This window comes from Palaemon carinicauda, chromosome 37, assembly GCF_036898095.1.
Source record: "Palaemon carinicauda isolate YSFRI2023 chromosome 37, ASM3689809v2, whole genome shotgun sequence".
Classification (NCBI taxonomy): Eukaryota; Metazoa; Arthropoda; class Malacostraca; order Decapoda; family Palaemonidae; genus Palaemon; species Palaemon carinicauda.
The window spans coordinates 11,154,432-11,176,931 of NC_090761.1; the positions used below are offsets into that span (position 1 = coordinate 11,154,432).

At 32.5% G+C, this 22,500-nt stretch overlaps 1 long non-coding RNA gene across 1 annotated transcript; it reads right to left on the reverse strand.

Annotated features, from left to right (window-relative positions):
* Window positions 1-7,532: 7,532 nt before the first annotated feature.
* Window positions 7,533-15,572, reverse strand: LOC137629451 (uncharacterized). The gene is made up of 2 exons (XR_011041507.1): window positions 15,035-15,572; window positions 7,533-7,948 (listed from the first exon to the last, which is right to left on the reverse strand). It is a non-coding gene; the product is annotated as an uncharacterized lncRNA (long non-coding RNA).
* Window positions 15,573-22,500: the final 6,928 nt, after the last annotated feature.

The following is a 22,500-nucleotide window of genomic DNA, read 5'->3' on the forward strand; positions in this document are numbered from 1 at the left end:
AAGAGAGAGAGAGAGAGAGAGAGAGAGAGAGAGAGAGAGAGAGAGAGAGAGAGAGAGAGAGAGAGGGGGGGGGGGGGGACGTCATGCACAGGATGTAATGTTTGCGTCCTGGAAGATTACTGCTTTTAACCTATTCCATGAAAATCCAGATAGAGATCCTAACCAGTCATTCTTAAGGAGAAATTGGACATGGAAAAGAGCTATAAAGATATTCTGGGCAACTCCAATCCATGCCTTCCTCTCAGCTATCAAAGGATAAGTGTAAGTTAATTCAAGTGGATTAGTTTTCTTTGACATGGCATCATTGCATGCGATAACTGAGTTGGGATTCCGGGCAGCTTAACCTAGTTTTTCATCATAATATCATAGTTAACTCAGAGAGAGAGAGAGAGAGAGAGAGAGAGAGAGAGAGAGAGAGAGAGAGAGAGAGAGAGAGAGGGGGGGGGGGAAACGTCATGCACAGAATGTAACCTCTCTCTCTCTCTCTCTCTCTCTCTCTCTCTCTCTCTCTCTCTCTCTCTCTCTGAGTTAACTATGATATTATGATGAAAAACTAGGTTAAGCTGCCCGGAATCCGCATGCAATGATGCCATGTCAAAGAAAGCTAATCCACTTAAATTAACTTACACTTATCCTTTGATAGCTGAGAGGAAGGCATGGATTGGAGTTGCCCAGAATTACCTTTATAGCTCTTTTTTCATGTCCAATTTCTTCTTAAGAATGACTGGTTAGGATCTCTATCTGGATTTTCATGGAATTGGTTAAAAGTAGTAATATTCCAGGACGCAAACAATCCTTCATGTTAGTGGAAGCTCGGAAATAAATACGATTTATCGAGGAATATAACTTTCTGGTAAATAAACAATATAAAAACACGTTCTTCGGTCGGTGGTACTTATGGTGAAATTATCTGTATCCTCAGACAAAGGATAACAGGTTATTTGATATAACTGATATATATATATATATATATATATATATATATATATATATATATATACATATATATACATATAAATTTATGGATATATATATATATATACAGCATATATATATATATATATATGTATATATAGTGTGTATATATATGTATATATATATATATATATATATATATATATATATATATATGTATATATATATATATATATATATATATATATGTATATGTTACACACACATATATGTATATATATATATATATATATATATATATATATATAGTGTATATATACTGTATATATAAATATATATATATATATATGTATGTATATATATATATATATATATATATATATATATATATATATATATATATATATATATACACAACAGCTGGAACAATAAATTACTTGGAAACATTTAAATCCAATACCATGAAATACTTTCAATGTCAAATTCAATCTGCCTTGGAATCGCATATTTTTTGTTACTTATTCTACCCGGGACAGGATTCAGTCCTTAACCTCAGAGTTGAAGTCGATGTGCAGTTTTAGAAAAATAAAATCAAACTTTCTACTTAGTGCATCAACCAAATTTCGACAAAAAAGTTGCATAAAGAAAGAATCATATACAGTATATTAGAAGACAAAGTCATTAGCAAACAAAAAGCCTTGACAGATTGAGAGACATTTAACAATGCTGGTAATTTCCACAGGGAAACACTTGGCACGGAGGACACTGACTTTTGGACTCCCTCTTCTAGCTCATAAGTGTTTGACAAATACTGCCATTGTCAATTACTCACGTTAGATATACCCTGCTAAGCGGTATATCTTAGAAATTCATGTTTGCCAACGGTTATACTCGCATAAGCGGATGAGCAACTTGGTGAAGTAATGAGAGCTTTGGGTGTGGCGGAAATGGCCCCCTAAATCTCGATGAAGTCACTGGTAGCAGGGTGACGGATTGAGTTTAAGGCGATGTACTAACTGTTTCTTTGGCTTTTACTCTTGATGCCTGGCGGTTGATCTTAATATTAGTATGGACCGGCAGGGGTCACTTGCCTTAGTTAGATAGGCATTGCGCATCACAAGTAATTGGCTATCCTTTGATGTATCTAGCCAATGAATCCTCTGAGGCCATTGGCGTCAATAGGTGTAGGAGATGATGATGATGAGATATCTGTCATATTGTAGGAAATTAGAATAAGCAAATCGCACAGATTCGCCAACAAAAGACTACCATATCTCCAGATCATTCCTAGATAAAAATAAATGAAAATCTTATGGTAGAATTCAGACGCCCTGTTGATTTGAGCAGAATACTTTCAAGATAGATTGATTTGTCCTTCAATCTATCTGAATATTAAAATGAGAAACCATATTTTTCTGTAGATGCCACATTAATCTAAAATCTATAATTTTCAAATAATATGCGCACAACTCGTCAGTGATCTTAGACTGTAGTTTGTCAGATGATATAGATTTTAAGGAGATTTGTTGATACTGAGCAAAAAAGAAACTTTCAGAAGGCAGTCAGAATGCTGTTGTAGTCTCACATACCTAAGCGTATCATAAGAAAATATTATCACCATCCTAAGAAGTCTAATCAAAAGATAACAGGTCTCTCAATTCCATCAAAGATAACATTATACGCTTCTCAAGTTTTAAATTCCAAATTTTAAGAAAAGGTGAAGTTGTGAATATCGGGCAACTGTCACATAGTTATTAAAACTTGATATCTCAGATAAATGAGATGAAATATTCTCAAAACTCCAACGCTGAACATTCAACAAGATTCTAATTACGCTCTCCCATCTAACAGAAAACGTATTTGCAGTAAAGTTGGAAATGATGGGACGAGATGCCCCTCAACATCTGAAATCGTGCGATCTTCGGCAGGGACGTCGCATCCCAGTGACGGCCAAGGAGCAGCACTATACACCTCTGGCCTTGACACGAGACTGACAGAAAAGTGATCTTGACCGCCTGACCTGCAATGCGGGTTGTCTATAAGCATCTCTGAAATTTTTGAAAATATCTTTATTTTTGCTTTTTTTTCATTTTCTTATGACATGAAATATTATCTTAAAACAAGTAACGGAAAATGTTAGTTAAATCCTCATATATTAAATGAATTTTAAAACTTGTGTTAATCTTTATTCCCTTTTTAAAGACAAAGTTTCTTGAAAAAATAATGTTGTAGTGGTCGAAATAAATGGAAAACACTAATTATTGTTCCATTGACGAATGGCTTACGCTGGAGAATCAGAAGAAACTGCGAAAACACGAATATTCCTGTAGAAAACACTAAAGGAATCGCCTTCAATGGCAATTGTAGCAGAGAAATTAAGCTCCAAAAGCATTTATATATATATATATATATATATATATATATACGTATATATTATATATATAGATAGATATATATATATATATATATATATATATGATATATATATATAAATATATATATATATATATATATATATATATATATATATATATATATATATATATGTATATATATACACACACCTAAAGAGGTTGTGTTCGGTGAACTTCCCACATATTTTGCAACTTCCAAAGGACATCAGGAATAATGATAAATAGCCTGGCATGGTTAGCTCATTAACTTCTTTCTGAATAAAGGAATCTTTTCTCCATCTCCAACAACCTACACTCATCTTTCTCCTAAGTTAAGTGCAGGTAGGTAGAAAGCGATGTCGATATGTATCTTTTCGATACACGAACTTGCTTAATTTTAGTTACTGTAGTCTTAAAGTAAAAACTCTATATTTCTTTCCCCAGGGATACATCTGCATGTGAGCTCTACTTTACCTTTTAAAACTGTCTTGGGTAAGTCTCACATACCATGTACAGGTGTTTTCAAGAAGCATTTCTTTCTCGCTCCTTTCCTCCCATATTATCAATCTTTCTTCTAGTAGCTCTATTGCTTGAAGGTACCCTCAAGCACACTGTTCTATCTTATTTCTCTTCTTCTATTGTATTTTTTATTTTTTATGGTTTACAGTATATATGAAAGACTTATTTTACTCTTGTTACTGTTCTTAAAATATTTTATTTTAATTGTTCATTACTTCTTTTGTGGTGTATTCGTTTCTTTTTAACTTTCCTCGCTGGGTTATTTTCCCTGTTGGAGCCCTTGCGGTTATAGCATCCTGCTTTTCCAACTAGGCCTGTAGCTCAGCTAGTAACAACAACAACAACAATAATGATAATAATAAGAATAAGAATAACAATGATAATAATAATAATAATAATAATAATAATAATAATAATAATAATAATAATAATAATAATAATAATAATAATAATAAGTTAAATGGTTTTTCTTAATCAACATCTAGCTAATATTAGTGCAGGGTGCAAATTACGTATCATGAAGTTGAACCCTAACAAAACTCAATGAATGTTTGTAAGATGTCGAGAACGGTGACTCCTCAACATATAGATCTTTGCGCTGGCAATGTTTCTTTAACTATATAAAACACATTTAATATTCTAAGTGTGATTCTTGATTGCAAATTCTTCAGTTGCATAAAAAATTTAGCATTTTGATAAAGTAATCTAATATTTTCCTTGATTAGATAATCCTTAGGAAATGTTTTAATTCTTTCATATTAGCTTGTTTCAAGTTTGTTCTCCTGTCTGGTCTCCAGGTGCTAACCATTATCATAATCTGTTGGAAAGAAACTTGCCGTCTATCAAGTTCTTTATTCCTGATCTAGATATTAATCTTGGGCATAAACTTTTTCATAATTCAGAGTATCCATTCCATTCATTTCTTCCCCGACTGTACCATCCTGTACGTAGTACTTGGTATACCGTTAACTCTAACAGACATGACTTTTTCCATTATAAAGAACAAAACAACACAATATTTTGAAAGTCATATTTCAGCTTAGACCAGATTACGGAATGATCCTCCTAATCTGACATATTGAATCGCTGAAACTCAAGATGTTCAAACTCTTTGTTACGTCTCTTCTTGTGAATAGTTTGGCATAAGTCTCGTTTTATAGTTAATCTATGTTAACGCTGATACTGATCTTAAGATATTTTATTTTTATAATTCATCACTTATATAGTTTATTTGTTATTTCTTTATTTCCTTTCCTCACTGGGCTACTTTCCCTATTGGAGCTCTTTGGGCTTGTAAAATTCTCCTTTTCCAACCAAAGACATACCTTGGCTAATATATATATATATACTGGGCTACTTTCCCTATTGAAGCTCTTTGGGCTTGTAAAATTCTCCTTTTCCAACCAAAGACATACCTTGGCTATATATATATATATATATATATATATATATATATATATATATATATATATATATATATATATATATATATATATATATATATATATATATATATATATATATATATATATATATATATATATATATATATTAGCCAAGGTATGTCTTTGGTTGGAAAAGGAGAATTTTACAAGCCCAAAGAGCTCCAATAGGGAAAGTAGCCCAGTGAGGAAAGGAAATAAAGAAATAACAAATAAACTATATAAGTAATGAATTATATTATATATATATATATATATATGTATATATATATAATGTGTGTATATATATATATGCATACATATATATATATATATATATATATATATATATATATATATATGTGTGTGTGTGTATATAAATGCATATATATATATATATATATATATATATATATATATATATATATATTTATATATATATATATATATATATTTATATATATATATATATATATATATAGATATATATATATATAGATATATATATATATAGATATATATATATATATAGATATATATATATATAGATATATATATATATATATATATATATATATATATATATACACAGTATTTATATGCATATATATACAGTATATATATATATATATATATATATATATATATATATATATATATATATATATATATATCGTGTTTTCTTCCGTTAATCTATAATTGTGTATTATATATATACTGTATATATATATATACTTATTATGAAACTCCTGATATGTAGTAAACCGTTAAATAATTTACATTTAAATGGAAATATTCAACACCTTAAAGTAAATATTAAACAATAACTTTTCCCACTTATAGGCCATTATTGCCCTTCGCAAGAAAATAACACATTACGATAACATTAAGATTAATTGGGTAATAATTCTAATATTATATCTGGCAGGTCTGATATTTTTGGGACCACTGCATGTAACCTGAGTTTGACTTCATCTTATTTCCTCAATCGATTATGATTTGATTACTCAGTGATTGGTATTAGAATACGGACAAAACTTGAAGTATCCGAGAATATTTTTTTTCACGAGAATAAATCACAAATTTCCTTGTAGGAGCCAACTTTTCTTATTGTTTTCATCGTTAAATCCTAGTAACCATATTTTAAGCAACCAAAATGTATGTAGGATGTCACAATATTTACGGATTTAATAGCCCTATTACAATTATAAATCTATCCATAATCAAGGAGGTTTTACCAAAGGAGTACAGAATATCGACTACAAAATCATAATGAAGAGATCTGAGTATTCCAAAACGTAGACAAATAAATATATAATAGTGAATAGATATCGTATCAATGGCCATTTCCTCAAACACAAGGTTGTGCTGGCCTATGTGGTAACGTCCCTGACTGATGATCGCCAGACTGGGGTTCGAGTCCCGCTCAAACTCGTTAGTTCCTTTGGTCACTGCAACCTCACCATCTTTGTGAGGTAAGGTGGGCGGGTTTTGGGGGAGACTATAGGTCTATCTGCTGTGTCATCAGCAGCCATTGCCTGGCCTTCTTTGGTCCTAGTTGGAGTGTAGAAGGGACTTAGGCACTGATCATATGTATAAATAGTCAGTCTCTATGGCATTGCCCTGCTTGATAGGGCAATGTCTCTGTCCCTTGCCTATGCCATTTATTAGTGGCCTTTAAACCTTTATAGAAAACTTCAGGTTTCTAGCTTTGAATTATAGTTAATTAAGCTATACGGAGTTCTCTTTATTTTTTCAATAAAATCGATATAAAATTTGTCTGGTGATCATCAGTTTGGCAGGGCACTCTTTTTCCAACAATCTCTTTGATTTAGTAACATGAATCAGGTTTGAATAAACTTCTGGGATATAATAAAATATCTAGTTCTAAAATGACTATATTTAACAATACATCTGATCGTTTACATAGTTAAATAATTGAAAGCAGTAAGCTGAGTTGCCGTTCCGAAGTCCTCGAGAATATTCAACCACTCAAATTACCAAGTGGTCGTATGCAGTAATAATCTCTTCACCATATATCCCTTTATTCAACACCGACCTGAAATTTATGAAACAATACACTGTAAAAGGATATAAAACAGCATCTAACCCAACGCAAAAAATTACCCTTAAGAAAGTTCGAGCTATATAAAGAAAACAACTTGACAAATAACAAGCCGAGCACGATAATCTACTCGAATTTATATTAAAGGTGAAACAGTGAAAATTGCGTTTAAAGTTGATAAAATACACCAAATACAGTATAATTTAAAATGTTCAAGGTCAAATTATATTAAATATTAATAGCAGACACGCTGGCTGCCACAATTCATGAATGGAATTGTTAACTGTTATAAATTAAAGTATACTGAGCGTGCATAATCACCAAGTTACTCACATCTTATATCAGCCCGGCAGGAATAAAGCTACACTTTAATGGACGAGGTGGTGTGGTAGTCTCAGGGGTTCAAACTTCCGATATACGGAATAATACCCGGTTGCCGTCTCCATGAGCCCCATCGATGTCGCACTTATATATTACTTTGAGTTCATGAGGTTAAAAAAATCCAAATCCAGAGCGAAGATAATTCCCGGATAAAACCATAGGATCGTTGATCGGCCGGATATATGTATAATGATGGATCGACAAACCTCTCTCCACTCTGCCTCACGTTGAACTGATCTACCAGAACAAAAGAACTGGAACAGACTTCTGTTTTCTTAAATGTAAACACTCAATTGGTGATCTCGGTAGTTTACTAGCGAACTAGATTGTAAGTAACTGTGACAACAAGCTCAGTTTAGATTCCTCTAAAATAACAGATCACGAATTGTGTATTTGGCAAATTAAATAAATATAAAGCAATTTTCATTTTCACACCTAAGTAATGGAAGTATTTAATTAATATGCAAATAAAAAATGAAATTCCTTTTCATTTTCCACACTCCAGGGGAAGGGTTCAATAAAGCAACGTTATTGAACTATTACAAAAATTAAGCACAAAAATGTAAATAAATTTTTACTGCAATACCCAGCCAAATATATACAAAATATACATTTCCACAGAACTAAATTATTCATTAATAAGCATATTTTTAGTTCTGCTTTCACTTTCCATGGCGGCTTTCCGTCGCACCTTATTTACAATCTGAAAAGAGTCATCAATAATAACAGATTTCCCAGACTGATCAGAGTTTACATGCATTTCATTTACACTTAAAATTGGAATCAAAGAGCTTACATGACGCTTTACTAATTCGCGAGTTCTACCTTTCAATAAAATTGCATTAGTTGTCTCCCCAATAGTGTTCATTACAGTCTCCTTCACCACCGCCATTGGATAATTAAAGGGTTTACAATTTTCTTCTTTTATCAATACAATATCACCTGGTTTTAGTTGTTTATGCGTAACGGGTTTGTACCTACTCTTAACGTTGACTGCTTGCTTCATTAAATGAGCCAAAAATTCATTATTATAGGTTTCAGTCAGAGCCTTCCGTACATTTTTCAATTTATTATAGCTCTCTTTAATGTGCAAAAGTGGCTCCTTATTTGCAATCCATTCAGAATCCATTTCTGGGTCTGGCTGCAAAGAGGGGATAAGATTAAGAGAGATCCTATCATAACCATAGATAAGTCTTTCAGGAGTTATCGGGTCTGGAATAAAGTCATCACTTTCATCTCTCAATCCTTCAAAAAATGCCACAGGTCTACGATTGACTTGATAAATTGTTTGAGCAACAATGAACTCAAAATCTCTGTATTCCAACACGTAATTTTTAATAGAGCCATGGATTAGTTGCTTCACCATTTTAACACAAACTTCAACTAAACCTCCCAATGGATGACAACCCTTGAAATATTGTTCAAAAGTGGGAGACTTCACATTATTTTCTTCAAAATATGCTTGAGTATCAGAATCCCTCAAGAAATCAGTCATTATATTTGCTCCAGCTACCAATGATGAACCTAAATCTGATAAGCACAATTCAGGAATGCCATATTCATAAGTATGGATCTGGAAGGCTCTCAAGAATTCTACAGTACTAAGATCAAAACATATCTTCAAATTTATTGCTCTTGACCATAAACAAGTGATGCACAAAATCCAGACCTTAATTTTCTTCTGTTGATATTTTACCTGAAAGTATCCCAAGTGATCAATAAAAATATATTTAAATGGAATGTTAGGGGGTTCCAGTCTAAATTCTCTGTATGGTGATTGATTAAGTTTAATAGTTCTCTGTTTCACCTTGCGACAAGTAATACACTCCTTCAATACACGTTTTACAACAGAGAAGTAGTGCGGTACCCAATACTGCTTTCTTAATTCGGTTAAAATTACATAGCAACCTGAATGGGATAATGCACAATGTAAACTTAAAATTATCAATCTCACAAGCTCACTGTGCTTTGACAACAATATGGGATAACGGATACTTTCATCACATTTCCAACGAGAAAATTTACTCCTAACTCTCAATAAACCAGTCCTATCAGGATAAACATTAAGTTGATTAACTAGATTGGGGATATTCCCAACATTCTTGAACTTACTTGAAAAATACTTTTTCACATCTGCAAAGTGAATGTCTTGGTCAACTTTCAGGATTTGAGTAATAGCCTCTGTATACAAATTTGTTGAGGTTACTTTCATATGAGCGTATTTAACTGTATCCCTTTTATACAGTCTACCTTTTAGAATGTGAACAAACTTTAAAACTAATCTATGCACGGAAACCAGTTTGTAGAAATCAGAATATTTCTGTGGAGATATTAAATGCTCATTAACTTTAGCTATAGACGTGCCATGCATGACCTGATAGTTGCGTGCTTCCAGGGCTGAAAGGTCAGGTTTTGCCAAAGGATTTGGAACCTGAATACTCAAAATATCATCTCTGCTGATCTGCATATCCATATTAGAACACACTTTTAAAAATTTAGGTCCTGAAAAATAATTAGACTTTATAAGAGTTCTATATGAAACAGGTCTGGTAATTTGATCAGCTGGGTTTTCAATACCTGAAACAAATCCATAAATAATAGGATGAATTTCACAAAGTCTACTTATGTGTTCCAACCGATTAAGAATGAATATACTTTTTTTACTTTGCTTCTCAAGCTTATGAACATGAGAATTAATCCAAGCAAGAGAAACTAGACTGTCAGAATATAGCTTCAATTCTACTATATCTAATGGCGAAACACAAGCAGGGCCTACCAGATCTTTATAAAGGTCAATTAATACTTCCGAGCCCAATACAATAGACTGAAATTCTAATGAAGGAATTCCCTTAGCTGAAAGCGCTTTGTTGACAATTCTGTTTTTTGAAAGTACAAAACTAACTTCCAAAGAATCAATCTCTTGAATATAAACAGTAGTACCATATATATCTTTACTGCTATCAGTAAAGGCTACCAATCTATACTGACTATTCCTTCTTCCCACAAACCTTTGAATCTTTATTTCAGGAGATGCATTGACTTGTCTACAAATGTTTTTCCATTCCCTCAAAAGGCTATCATCAAGTTTCATATCCCAATCAAATGAGCCATCACACTGCAATTTGTGCAAAAACAATCTTGCTCTATTTAGAATTGGTCCTGTAAATCCAAACACATCATAGTGTGCAGCAATGGATTTTAATACTTTCCTCTTATTATCTGCTCCAATATCCAACTGCAAATGTCGGGTTCTTAAAGTATCATCTAAACGATTCCATACCATTCCCAAAAGCTTAACTTCTGTTGAGGTTTTCTTAGATTCATTTTCATCAATTTTATCCTGTAGTTCCTCATCGTTAGTGACAAACTGCTGCAGAAAAAATTTATAAGGTTCAAATATGTTTTTAAGATTATCAAATGCCCACTGAAGTTCTTCTGCAGTATTGGAGGTGATGCTACCATTATCCATATAGATTAGGGAGTAGATGTGTCTCTTAAGTTCCTTAATTTCTTTAGAATCCATATCAGTATCAATCATAAGGATTTTGTACAGACCAAGCAAAAGCAAACAAGGTGAGCAAACTAAGCCAAAGGGCAATCTCAAATTTCTATATCCAACAAGAGTATAATCTTTCCGAGCCATATTTTTGAACCACAAAAATAGCAGCTTGTTTGAATCCAAAGGGGTCAAGCAAATATTTAGAAAAGCTTTCTTTACATCAAAACATAGCAATTTAGTATCAAAGCGTAAGTTCAAAAGAGCAGTGGTTATCTTTTGATTGATGCAAGGTCCACTCAACATGGCTTGATTGTGACTTAGTGTAACTTTCTGAGAGGGATCTCTTTCACTAAGGTTAGACAAAAAGACCACCCGACATTTTGTAGTCTCTCTCTCAAGCTTGAAAACTCCCAGGTGACCCATGAAACTGTGACAAGGATTCTCCAACAAAAACTGTTCCAAATTCTCTATTCTTTCTATGATGCCTAACTCCTGTTGTTCTTTGAAATATTGATCCATCATATTTAAGTAATCAGGATTATTTATGGTGAATTTCTTTAAATTAGACTTCAAAATTTGAGTTGCCAAATTACGATTTTTGCCCAATAAATGTTTTACTTTATTATTCCAAATTAAGGGCATAACTAGTCTGCCGTCAGCATTCCGAGTAGTGTTACTGAGAACATAGTCAACAATTTTATCATTGTTCTCGACATAATCTTCTGGAATATTAACATCATCAAAATTCAATGTTTTCAAACATAAGTTGTCGAGAACTTCTTTGCTGGCTCTCTCAAATTCAGTGTCTATAATTTCTCCATTATGATCAAGTACCGCAAAATTAGCTCCAACTTCCGTATAACTGTTTGTCAGGGAAGCATTGCAGACATTACCCATGTCCTCAACTTCTTCACATACTATAGATAAAATATTAGAGCATGAAATATGGGCAACAGTGTCCTGACAATTCTTCAAATGTATCAAATTATGACTCATTTGATCCAGATTTCCTATGAGCATAATACCCAACGGAGTTACCGAGTACACAGAAGGTATATTACCCTCTAAGTCACCAAAAAGAACAGTATTTTCCTTAAGGCAATATGCAGAATTCGACCCTAAGATGAAATCTACGTCCATAATTTCATCCTTTCCATTCAACAGATATTTATCAGCAACAGTATAGCCCTTTTCAATAAAACCCTGAACAACAGATGTCAAACCAGGTAGTTTTAAACATGTTTTTATGGATGGTACACTCATAGCCTCCAATTCACATAATCTGTCCCCAATCATCATAGACACTTTATAAGAACACGTATTGTACAATCGGGAAGAATTAAATCCATTTACTCTTAACGTAATATTTGATTTAACAATTGGTAAATTTTCCCTAACAGCACACTCTTCAGTTATGAAATTTGATTGACATCCCCCATCTCGCAAACAACGGATGCGATTTCCATTAAGAAGGTCACAAGAAAAGGTGGGTAGAATTGCAAGACTACAATCATTTACCATCATAACATCCCTTGAGGCTTCAGCAAAAGTTATACTCGAACTCTTATCTTTTACTTCTACCTTATCTGACTTTGGAGGCTTATCTTTACCCTTCTTTGCCAAACCATTACTATCATTTGTGTGTTCTTTCCTTATATTACTCAAACACAAAAACGTGAAATGAAAAGAACCACAAAAACAACGTCTGGCAAAATAGAAATTGCACTTATCTGAAGAGTGATCCAACCGGGCACATTTTATACAAGCTTTAAGTTTCTTCAGCCTATCGAGCTTTGATTTAGGGTCCGGATATTTACTACATTTATGAACTGGATGGTCCCCATTATCACAAAGAGAACAATGTTTGAATACATTAGCATTATCTTTCCGTAACTTTACGTTAGATGCTAAACTTGTGGTGGGGGTTGATTGACAATCTACTTTGGCTGCTAAACCAACAGCTGAATTAGAGGGACATGGTCTGTGTTTGGATCTATAATCAACTCGTTTCTGTACTTCCATATATCTCTCACTCGCCTCAAAGAACTTACTTTTATCTGATCCAAAGAAGGGTTAGTTTCATTTGTAATTTGCACAAGCTGATCTTGAAATTTTTTGTTTAGTCCCTTCCATGAAAAATACTTTACTACGTCATCAACAGAGATACTCAAACTTTTAATAGAGTCTTGTATAGAATTAATTTTACCAATATACTCAAATGGATCAGATGAAAAATCCAACTTCAACTCTGTCAAACGCTGCAATACATTAAACTTACGAACTGAAGGAGACGCAAGTGCTTGTAAGAGTAAATCCTTTGCAATAGTATAAGACTGTTGTACACTATCCAATGAATTAATCAAATGTGACGCTCTACCGGAAATTTGCTGTTTTAATAGCAAAAACTTGTCAAAGTCTGAATAATTATACCGCTGTACAACATCTTCAAACTGACTTAAAAACTTTGTCAAATCTTCACCATCTTGGCTACAGAACGTAGGCAAAGGAGCCTCAGGACTTTTAAGCCTACCACTATTACAACATGGCGATTGTGATACAGAAACTTTGGTTAAATTATACAAACACCGATTTATTTTGTCATCATAAGAACTACTCTCAGTAATTTCCCTTTCGTTCTCAGCAACAGCTTTGGCTTCGTCCGAAGCATTATCTTCCCATTTCAAATCTCTAATGATAACATCCAATCTGGAAAGTTCATCTTTAACTCGGTTTAATTTGATTTCAAGAATCTTTCTTTCATCTTCCGATTTACCAGACAAACTTGAAATGTCATTAAAAATAATATTCACTTGTCCTCTAAAATTCCCTCGTGAACTAATGTGATATTTAAGTTTATGAGACATTTTGGCACAAAACACAGATACTGCTCACAAAGAAATAAATGTTACAAATATATACTTAAAAAAAAATCACGAATGCTAAACAAATCACAGCACGGCCGGTAATAACTAACAATATCGCCCGTAAATAATCGAATGTATTAAGAAATTGCCAAACAAGCAAAACTAAACAAACCACAGCACGGCCGGTAATAACTAACAATATCGCACGTATATAATCGAATGCATTACGAAATTGTCAAACAAGCAATAAAACTAAACACGAAACAAAGCGCAGTAAAATGAAAAATTATTACCACCTTAAATGAAATACCAATAATTCACCAAACAATTCGTAATGAGAAAAATAATACAATTAGCAAGTTACGACACCGAATGAGGCCACGGAAACGGCAACAGCAGCTTTCCAGCGCGCCCACCCGGGGGCGCCATTTGAATAAACTTCTGGGATATAATAAAATATCTAGTTCTAAAATGACTATATTTAACAATACATCTGATCGTTTACATAGTTAAATAATTGAAAGCAGTAAGCTGAGTTGCCGTTCCGAAGTCCTCGAGAATATTCAACCACTCAAATTACCAAGTGGTCGTATGCAGTAATAATCTCTTCACCATATATCCCTTTATTCAACACCGACCTGAAATTTATGAAACAATACACTGTAAAAGGATATAAAACAGCATCTAACCCAACGCAAAAAATTACCCTTAAGAAAGTTCGAGCTATATAAAGAAAACAACTTGACAAATAACAAGCCGAGCACGATAATCTACTCGAATTTATATTAAAGGTGAAACAGTGAAAATTGCGTTTAAAGTTGATAAAATACACCAAATACAGTATAATTTAAAATGTTCAAGGTCAAATTATATTAAATATTAATAGCAGACACGCTGGCTGCCACAATTCATGAATGGAATTGTTAACTGTTATAAATTAAAGTATACTGAGCGTGCATAATCACCAAGTTACTCACATCTTATATCAGCCCGGCAGGAATAAAGCTACACTTTAATGGACGAGGTGGTGTGGTAGTCTCAGGGGTTCAAACTTCCGATATACGGAATAATACCCGGTTGCCGTCTCCATGAGCCCCATCGATGTCGCACTTATATATTACTTTGAGTTCATGAGGTTAAAAAAATCCAAATCCAGAGCGAAGATAATTCCCGGATAAAACCATAGGATCGTTGATCGGCCGGATATATGTATAATGATGGATCGACAAACCTCTCTCCACTCTGCCTCACGTTGAACTGATCTACCAGAACAAAAGAACTGGAACAGACTTCTGTTTTCTTAAATGTAAACACTCAATTGGTGATCTCGGTAGTTTACTAGCGAACTAGATTGTAAGTAACTGTGACAACAAGCTCAGTTTAGATTCCTCTAAAATAACAGATCACGAATTGTGTATTTGGCAAATTAAATAAATATAAAGCAATTTTCATTTTCACACCTAAGTAATGGAAGTATTTAATTAATATGCAAATAAAAAATGAAATTCCTTTTCATTTTCCACATCAGGGACATTCTAAACATATATCCAAGAGGAAAAGGACTGAACTTCCAATGTTATACAAGTGAAAATATCTAGTTAGATTGAGAGAACTGCTTCTGTTTATAACTTGTACGTATAACGTATTCTATTTTAAGGTATTCTAGTAATTTTAGGTGACATGTAATTGCGGAAGTTTACAAAGGGAAATGAATAAAAAAAATTCTACTCTGGGTTCAAAAGACCAATAATAGCACTAATAATATCATAGGAATAATATTTCGAAAAGTAAAATATTCTGTATATCTAATATATTTTCTTTCTAGTTATTAATTGGTTTAACCAGCTTTTCAGCAAGAATTCATTAATTACTGCAGAATAATCTTAGAAAATGGTGTTCGACCCTTTGATTTTTGGGAACAGAGAAAATTACATATATAGTCAAAACAATCGTTTATAATTTCCTATTTGTAAACTGATCTACTGAAATTTATACTAATGTATTTTTTTTGTGTGTGTATTACCACATTTCTAGTTTACTTCATAATTCATAATTTTAAAACTTTTACCAATGTTTATAATTTTATTTCCTTTTCCATATGATGATTACATACACCAAAGCACTTACAATAAATGTTAAGCGTACTCATGTCAGGATAGTAACATTGATTGTATTAAAAGGTTTATATATGATACATTAATTACTAGCGAAATTGGATTGCGCAATAAGAAAGGGGACGAGTGCTAGATAGTTAGGCATTTTTCTCTATTTGTTTAATGGTGGCTAGGGTATATAACTTACGTACCTCTCGATTAAAATGTGAAGTTATTTCCTATTCCAAGGCCATTGCGCATGCGTTGGTTTCAACCGCTTTGAGGAGCTTTCTGCGTTTTTACAATTATGTATTCGGTTTTTTTTTTTTTTTTTTTTTTTTTTTTTTTCTTTTAATCAATTACAGCTTACAAATACTTATTCATAAATTCCCCGATGAAGTTTTAGAAAACCCATCCCCACCCCATTTTCTCTTCAGTTCCATATTGAACACTGTGTGGGCTGGATGTCCCGTAAGACAATGGTTGATGAGAAGTGGTGGTTTTTTTTTTTTTTTTTTTTTTTTAAATGGGACCTATTAGAGTTTCTTGAATATTAAACCGGCACCCTATATGAGAGAGACAGTCCCGGTACTCAAAACATTTATAGAGGACTATCAACCTTCGCCCTCCCAAACGTAAGGTAAGGAATACTGTAAACATGCCAACTTATGATAATTTAATAGTGACTCAAGGAGGTGTACTTCTTGCCAATCAGAAGAGCAGTAAAACTGTTAAACAATGGTGTTTATCTTTGTGTGAATTACTATAATATGAAGCTAGTATTACGAAATAATATCATTATCCAGTGTTACTTCGTATGGTGTGAAGTCGTTAGGGAAGCAAACACAGGGTCGAAACTTAGTCTTAGGGATACGGCGGTCTAAGGTGGGGGAAGGGGGGCGAATTTTGGTAAGGGAGTCCGTGGCTCCACCTTATAAGTAAGAAAATGACTTCTTAAGGAGGGTAGGTAAGTATACGGCCCTCGAAAGGGGGTCGCAGGGTGGCGTAGCCCAATCCCCCTGCGGTAGGTAAGGGGATGGCTTCTAGGTTAGGTTATGTGGTGAGGGTTATGTTAGCTGGAGATCTTGTGTTTAATTTCCGCTTTCAAATGCGATTTTTAGTCATTGCTTTTTAAACTGTTGTACTTTGACGCCACTTACATGAACCATGTATTATTCCAACTGGTTATCATTTATGACCGTTAGTGTTGTTGCAAATCCCTCGTTTTAGAAGTTTTCCCATCCAAACACCCCGGTTTCCCATAATTATGTTTATATGATGGTCCAAAAAAAAAAACTACAAAAACGGGTGGTTTCATCCAATAATCATGGCCAGAAACGCATAGAACACAACATAGCGAGTGGGAAAAATATATGGATCATGTTAAAGTATCATATATTTCCCCCAAAAAATATCACAAGACTAGCCTTTCTAAAGACATTTGTCAAGACAGTAAGTAGTTGTCTAAAAAGGATAAAGCTTGTTCGTACATCAGAAATGAAAGAAAACTATAATACGGTTGGTTATTATATCAGCAACACGCCATTATCCATTCTACACAACAGTTGTAGTAAGTCAGTTTACAGATAATCATGATACAGGAACCCAAATCACTGGGATGAAGCCATTCCAAGCATCCATATAGTCAAGAACTTGGTCTTGATAAAATTTCACTTATTGCAGTCATTATTCTCTGATAGAAATGAATCTGAATTCGAAGCTATTGCATATATCAAGACAACTGACATTATCTTCAATAGAATCATGGGAGTAGCATTGAATATTTTTGTAACTTTTCCAATAGTACTGTTTTCATTGTACCCTTCACGTTACTGAGGAATCAATGCCATTAAATTGCCAAAGGTCTTGCCCTTCAATTAAGTATAGTTTTTCAAACAACATTTGAAATAGCCAATGTGAACTAATGTGAAAATTTCTTCATCAATCTTCAAACTTTCTTCTCAAATCTCCAATATTAAGTGGGATCATAGACAATGGTATGTAGAATTCTCAGATATGCTTCTGCCTTGTAAGGACACGCAAAATGGTGGTGAACTTTGAAATGTAAATGTATCCTCTCCTCAAAGCATACGCAAAATCGTTTAGTTTATAACCTTAGGGTTATTTTGCTACCATGGAAGATATAAGTAAAGCAATGAAGCTTGTGAATGGGGCCACCCCGCTATAGAAGATCCCAACTCTAAGAGGTTGCCAGATGAACGGTTGATTTGGGCTTGGCATGACAAACGAGTTTTGCACACAGAAAACGTATCTACAGTTTCATATGATGCAAACCATTAAGGTACCCTACGAGCTTATTTTTTGACAATGATTCGTGTTATGTTGGGGTACCTGTAAATACACCCATCATATTCATCCCGTCTTGGTAATGTCATTGTTTTTAAAAACCTGTTTCATTGGATTTGCCTTCTGAGATAATGAGTTCCACTGCAGTTGTCTTACCCCTTTCTTGATTGTTAAATGTGTATATACGACAGATCCAGCGTGCTGTCGAAATTTTTTTTTATCAAAAGTTTTCCAATTTTACCAATAGAAAACTCGCCACATAATTTACCTGGGATTTGTAAACAAACGGGAGAGTATTTTAAAGTTATCATTGAATTACACCATTCTGGAGTTTTGTTGTGTTATTCGTTTTCATGCTATCAGTTAAAAAAAATAGATTTTTACAGATTGCATCACATTCTCTAATACATTATCAATTTATTTCAACTTATTGCCGGTTTTCTCAGTTGCACCCATTTCACCACATCTATGAAATAGTGAGTACAGATCTTACGGTACTCTTGTCAGCCTCATTTTATTCATAATTGTAACCAATCAGTTCTGAAAATCTAATTTTATGATTAAGTATCTGTGTGAAACCAGTTCCAGTAAAACAAAGAAATTACTAATTTTAATATTTTTTTTTTTTTTGTAATGCAAAAATACCAAGATATTGAGGGTATATATGGCTGATTATAAAGAGATGTTAAATTCTAAATCAATAAATTTTATGTTTTATAAGGTAATTATAACACGTATCAGCAAGTGTTTGGTTCTTCATAGAATCGTTTCCTTTAAAGTCAATACTTTGTGTTATAGGTTATTGTAAAATAATAATACCTATTCCTAGTATTCTATAAAGTATTATTTCAAATCAATGTTCCGTATTCTAGAAAACATTAATAGCACAAGTAATGATAATTCCTCGGTCCTTCAAAGTAAAGTAAACTTTTTAATAAATACTATTTTTTCCATAAGATTATTATAATATAAGTAATAGTTATTGTTAATTTTAAATCTATATCTCATGTTCTATGTGGCATTTTTAGTATAAAAATTATTAATTCCTTGTCTATTTAAAGAAACGCTCCCTTTGAAATTAATATTCTATTTACTATTGGCTATTCACAGCATTAGTAATACTAATTCATTAATTCTTTGAATTATCATTTAAGCAATGTTGTGCATCCCACAATCACTCAGCATAAAAGAATCTCATGTTGTTATTGTAGCTCTTCATTTCCCTAATGCTACGTATGCAATTTAATGAACCAGTACGAAAAAATAGGTTTCCTATCATATTGTCGGAAAAAAAAAATTCATATCACAGTTGCTTTTAGAAATTACTGGATTTTCCTTCTAAAATGCGTGCCAACCTCGCATTAATATCCAACCCCATACTCTTCATCATTTCTCTCACAATACCTGATCGTGAAATCAATACTTGGTTGAGTATTACGATGCCTGAAACTTTTGTAGTGATCCAGACATCCCCAATTCCTGCTCCTGCTTTCATTTAAAATCGAATTTGTTCCTTGTATGCAAAGTTTAAAACTAAAACATTTCCGCAGATTTTTATCATAATTTTTTTATATTGATAAAAAGATTATTATTCCCATGAAACATGAGCTAGCTGCTCTAATTGCAGCATATGAAATTAATGTATAACATTTTTGTTTAAAATGGTAAGGGAAGTATCACACAAAGACACTCACACGCACACACACACAAACACATAAAGTTTATAACTAAACATTCTCCATAGATCTTTAAAATACTATTTTCAATTTGATAAAAAAACAATTATTCTAGTATATAGAATTAATCTGTAACATTTTTGTTTAAAATGCTGACGTATTGAGGCCACAGATTGTCATGAGGAGCAGCAGTGCTGATCTGAGGGGTAATGAACTGGGTAAAATCATAGTTTACAGGTTGAAATTCTAAGAGGGCGAAGAAATCTCATAGTTTACGCTTTGATTAACGAGCAATGACAGATCTGAAGGAAAAAAAAATATCGAACCTTTGAAGGAGTTTGATCATGTATTTCGTCGAAAAGTTTAATCCAGATTAATCTCGAAATTTTCTAATTGTCGACAATTTAAAACCATTTTAAGGTTTCCATTTCAAAATCTTGTTAATTTTCATATTTTGAAATTTATATATATATATATATATATATATATATATATATATATATATATATATATATATATACGAGTATATATGTGTGTGTATGTGTGTGTATATATATATATATATATATATATATATATATATATATGTGTGTGTGTGTGTTAGTGTGTGTGTGTATATATGTATATATATATGTGTGTATATATATATATGTATATATATATATATATATATATATATATATATATATATATATATATATATATATACATATACATACAATTTTTTTCACCACACACTTACCACCTTTGGCAAAAACTTTCAGGAGAACAACCCACGAACTAAAGAAAATATAATGATGAATAGAAACGCACAAACCTTTGATGTCGGAGAGAGGTTGCAGAAAGTTTTGTCAATCTTAGTCGTTATCATTTCATCTGGAAATGTGTCCCCTCTCGCTGCCTCTCGTAACTTCAAAATTTCTAGTTATGAAAGACGTGCACTTTTGACTAACTTTCTGAGTAATTCGCGTTTGCTTGTGTTGTTTTTTAAGTACGTCAGTACGTGGAAAGGATAATGGTTATGATGGCTGGAATTTCCTTTGCTTTTTGAGCAGTGACATGAATTTAGAAAACGTCAGGAAGATATGTTTTTGTTGTTTAACTTTTCTTAAAAGATTATAGTGAGTGCTAGCCATGGCACACCTTATGATGTTCTTGAAGTTAAATAGTTTTGACCTGGAGCATGGAAAGTCCTTTTACATCTTACAGATAAGACTCTTTTTAGTTTCTTGTTTATCAAACTCGGATATGGACGTCAATACGAAATTTCGATAATGATAAGCTCGTTTCTTTTTCGTTAAATTTCACGACAAAGACAATTTTCATTTCATAATTGACATTTTTTTATTACGCATATTTCAGAGGTATTGTTAAGGAATCATGCTAATTATATACTGTTACTTAACAAGGGAAATATAAGACTTTTATTAACTTTTCAGATTGGTTTTAATTACATGTTTCAGACATCTTAGATTACCAGCTTCGTTGATCTTTGGATAATGTTCATTAATCGTAATTTAATTACTTCAAAATCCAAGATATCAATAACAATCAAATGAGAAGGAACGAGATGTCAATTGTGTATTTCATAGACTCTATGGTGATATGAAGGAATATATACTCTCCGTATTTTTCCTTTTTCTACATATGCAGCAAAATTCATGACATCATAATAGAGATGCGGCTAATGAACGGTGATATGTAGTTACTGTATAGCATAGAAACATTAAGGCAAACGAATCTAACGCAGTGGTGAGGTTTTATTATTATTATTATTATTATTATTATTATTATTATTATTATTATTATTATTATTATTATTATTATCTTAAAGAAAATAGCAAGAATGTGCTAGTTTGATTCATAATCCAGTCATTATTTATCTTTTCTGTTATCAATACTTTTGGTAATAAAATCAATCATTATTTTCTAAAGCAAGTTAACCTCTATTTGGATTTAAATCATCATATTTTCCAAATAGACGAAAGCACACATGAGATTTTTGGGGCAGTCAAATAAGAAAACGAGGAATTGCTAAATAAGAAGAAAATAAAAAAAATGTAATGGCCGGTCCAAACGTAATTGACAAAAATGACCGCAAGACTAAAGATGTGATGTTACTTCAGAGAGTTTAGGAATACACGTACTAGTTGCACTGACACCTGAAAACAAGGGAAAATAGGATATACTAAAATATGATAGCACCAATTGTGAAAATAAAGTATGTTCAGCCAGGAAAACTATCCGTATTCATGAATGTGGATTGACTAATAAAAGAACAGTTTGATTACATTATAATAAAGGTTTCTAGTTGGTCATTATATTTCTTTTCATGAATTTAGAAAACATTAAGATTATAAAAAACAA